Genomic DNA, 3,619 nt, shown 5'->3' with positions numbered 1-3,619 from the left:
TAGAAGGTGATGGTGCTGAGATGGCGGATGGCGGCGAAAGAAGCGGAGCACCTTCTAAAATACATTAACATATCTTAATAAATTTCTTGATTTATTTTTGAAATAGTTTATCTTCTATAAATGGTTCATGTCATACAAATATTATGCAGTGTGGAATAATTAACTACTCCCTCCGTCCCACGAATCTTGACACGTTTTCCTTTTTGGGCCGTCCCACGAATCTTGACACGTTTCCTTTTTTGGTAATAATTATTACATTCTATCTCCTACTTTATCACCTTTATTATATTTTCTCTCATACTTTATCACTTTTATTACATTCTCTCTCATACTTTATCAATTTTATACTTTATTAATTACACATTTAAAACACTAATCTACAACTCCTTAATTCCCGTGCCGAACCCAAACGTGTCAAGACTCGCGGGACGGAGGGAGTATATATATACGTATCCCATATACGTCACATGAAATTTGAAAATTGTAACAGAAAATTAAAATAAATAAATAAAACGTAAATGGCACATATCGCACAATATATAGAGAACTCAACTATCAGTACTCTTTCAGTATAGAGAAATCTTCTATCAAAATTCAAACATACCTGGAGATCCATTGGGCGAGTCAGCAACTGCGATGAAAAACGAAAAAATAATTAAATTAATAAAACTCACGTAAAAAACTTGCATCGATCTTACAAAAACTAAAGTTAAAATACCACATTTTATCACAACACATTTTTCAATAATTTCACATTTTTTTAGCTATTGGTAAACAATAACTTCCCAATATTTTTCTCAATAATGTCGTCAACATCGAAAATTCTATATGAATCTAAATGGATATGATTTTCCAATATCGAAAAATTGACTTTCCGGTTGAAAAAGAAAAATGAACTCTCGTGAGATTATTGAAAAAATTGTCGGAATTATTGTTGCTGATTTGCCAAAAAAATTAATTTAAAAAATCACACACTCCAGTGGGAGAGAGAGAGAGACCATAGCAGTTGGTGGAAGGAGGTGCATCAACTCTCTTAGAAATTATAGTTGTCATTTATATAGATTTGCTTGTTAATACCAAACGTGATACCAAAAGTGATACCAAGTTTGCTCACGAATTTTCTTTGGATAAGCTCATATTTTGAAGATTTTATTTCCTATTTTTGGGTAATTTTCGGAGGAAATCTTTGTACATCTTTTGGATTGGCTTGCAAGACTTTAAAAACGAGTCCTTATTCAAGAAGGAATCTTAGGGTTTCACCTCTATATATATAAGCTAATCTCCTCCAAGCAGCTAGGGTTGGTTTTTTCGTGCATTTATTCAAGCAGTTGGTGAGCAGCACGTTTTTGGAGAGAAAGAACATCATAGCTTGGTTTATATGTTCTGGTATTTTCTTACTTTGCTTTTACCTTTGTTGATAGCAAAGTAATTTCGTTTATCTTCTTTGTGAGTTGAAGTATTGTGGTTGTAAGGGAGTATGTGTGTTCGTCGGGGTTCACACTTAGAAAGTTAGTTGTTATCTAGCTTTCAACGTTTCTCTAGTGTTGAGGTTTTAGGAAATTATAGAGGCATAAAAGGTTGAGTAGTTGTAAGTCCTGCTGTAATTTAATCTCTCATAGTGGATCGTTTTCCCTGGGCGAGGCCCCCCAGACGTAGGTTGCTTAACCGAACTGGGTTACCAATTTCGTGTGTTCGCGTTTATTTATTTTCTGCAATCTGCTATGCTTTGGTATTTCGTTTGGTATCATATTGGATTGCTGCGAGATTTTATGTATATTTGGATAGGCGGCTGGTATTTCAAACTCCACAAACCAAAGGCAAAACGTGAGCCCTAGACATGTCGACGCCGATCCCAAAATTGGAGGCGGCGGCCAAGGCATCGCACACGCAGTCAGCGTTGGCTTCCACCAAAGTCTGAAATCCCGCGCAACATGACGCACGCGGCGTCGTTTCGGTGCTGCCCATGGCCAAGAACCCAATGCAGTCCACCATGCCGAACACCAGGGGGTAGCATGCCGCCGCTCACCACCGCCATAGCCAAAATCAAAGACAATGTCGATAAATTCTTCATTTTTTGCTTCTTTCCTTCACTAATTGAAAAGAGTTGATAGGTGATGATGAGTGTAGTGAAGGATTTTGTGAGAAGCCCCAAAGATTTTGATCGTCAAAATGTTTGTTTTGATATGATACGATATTTCCTAAGATTTATACAGTGTTGTTATGTTGTTTGTTGAGATATGTTGGCAGTGATGAACATTTGACTCTCTATATCTTAATGAATTAGGGTTTCTGGATTTTGATTATCTTCTTTGGATGTAGTTTGGATTCTATTTTTGCATAATTAGTTATATATTATTCTGTTTTCAAAACAAAAACATGGAATTAATGTGTTTTTAGTATTAGTTAGTGCATTTAAATTATACAGTGACATTCATCCCTTCAAAAAAATATATTAATTTATGAATTCATACTCTTAATATTGTTTATAAAATATACAAGTCTTGTGTGTGCATGTATTGATCCAGTGTAAGGATGGTTAATACGCGTGTGATGTTAAAAGTCTTATGTTCGAATTCACCAAGCATCACACAATTTTTAAAATTATTTATTCAATAATAATAAAAATAACAAAGTCTGTGCCCTTAAAAAAAATCCAAAACAACGTAGTCTTTATTTATATTAAGTTGGAACAAAGTTGTATAGAGGGTCAGGATCAATAAAAGCTAGCCACCAATTTTATCGTTCTATTTATTTCTCCTTGTTTTTTTTTTTTTGCAATAATGTCATGAACTTCTAATTTGATTTGATTTTACAATAACCGACCCTGATTTTTACGTTACATATTAATTTCATCATGATCGTGATTCAAATGATATATGAATGTGTAAAACTAATCATAGTTAATAATATTGGTGGACGTCGTATACCACCAAATAATTCCTGCGGAATTACCAAAATAAATTAGTATCGTGATAAGCAGGGTCGATCCCACAGAGAGCAGATAAAATCATTCAATTCCCTAAATCTATTAAATTTTGGTGATGCCACCACGCCTTAACTTGGAGAAAAGATTAATTAACTAAGAAAAGCAAATTAAATCAAATAAAATACTTTTGAATTAAATCAATTAAAGAGGTAATTCGGCTCAAATAAATCCACTCTAATTCAACTCTGATCCTCGACGCAATAATTAATTAATCCCTACCAACCAACCAGTTATAGGATACCGTGAAACGCAACGGACGTACCCCAATTCCTACTTACTGTGTCGATAAGCAGCTGGAGACGCCAGACCTGCTTATTTCTCTTATTAAAATATAACCTAGCTGGAGACGCCAGACCTAGATTTAATATTCTAATAGCATTAAGATAAAGGAACCCAATTTATATCAATTATCCTAGAGACGCTAGTAATAATTAATATACCAATTAATTCCCCCTACGAACACGGTAGTTGTATCACTAATTAGTCCAATTCCAACAATTACGGATTGGCAGGAACTAATTGACTGTAATCCAATTAAACTTAAGTTGATCAGGCTTAAATAAAATCAGAATTATCGTGGAACCTAAGAATTAATCGGAATCAATAGGAATCAATTTTAAACCAATTAGGTCT

General features: G+C 34.3%; 1 long non-coding RNA gene across 1 annotated transcript; it reads left to right on the top strand.

Moving 5' to 3' along the window:
- The first annotated feature begins 1,267 nt into the window (after positions 1–1,267).
- LOC131002797 (uncharacterized) lies at positions 1,268–2,303 on the top strand. Its single transcript, XR_009094414.1, has 2 exons — positions 1,268–1,386; positions 1,786–2,303. It is a non-coding gene; the product is annotated as an uncharacterized LOC131002797 (long non-coding RNA).
- The last annotated feature ends 1,316 nt before the right edge of the window (positions 2,304–3,619 follow it).

Source organism: Salvia miltiorrhiza, unplaced genomic scaffold (assembly GCF_028751815.1).
Source record: "Salvia miltiorrhiza cultivar Shanhuang (shh) unplaced genomic scaffold, IMPLAD_Smil_shh fragScaff_scaffold_19_2:::fragment_2:::debris, whole genome shotgun sequence".
Taxonomy (NCBI): domain Eukaryota; kingdom Viridiplantae; phylum Streptophyta; class Magnoliopsida; order Lamiales; family Lamiaceae; genus Salvia; species Salvia miltiorrhiza.
The sequence above is the reverse complement of the archived record's forward strand: the minus strand, read 5'-3'. Positions and strand labels throughout refer to the sequence as shown.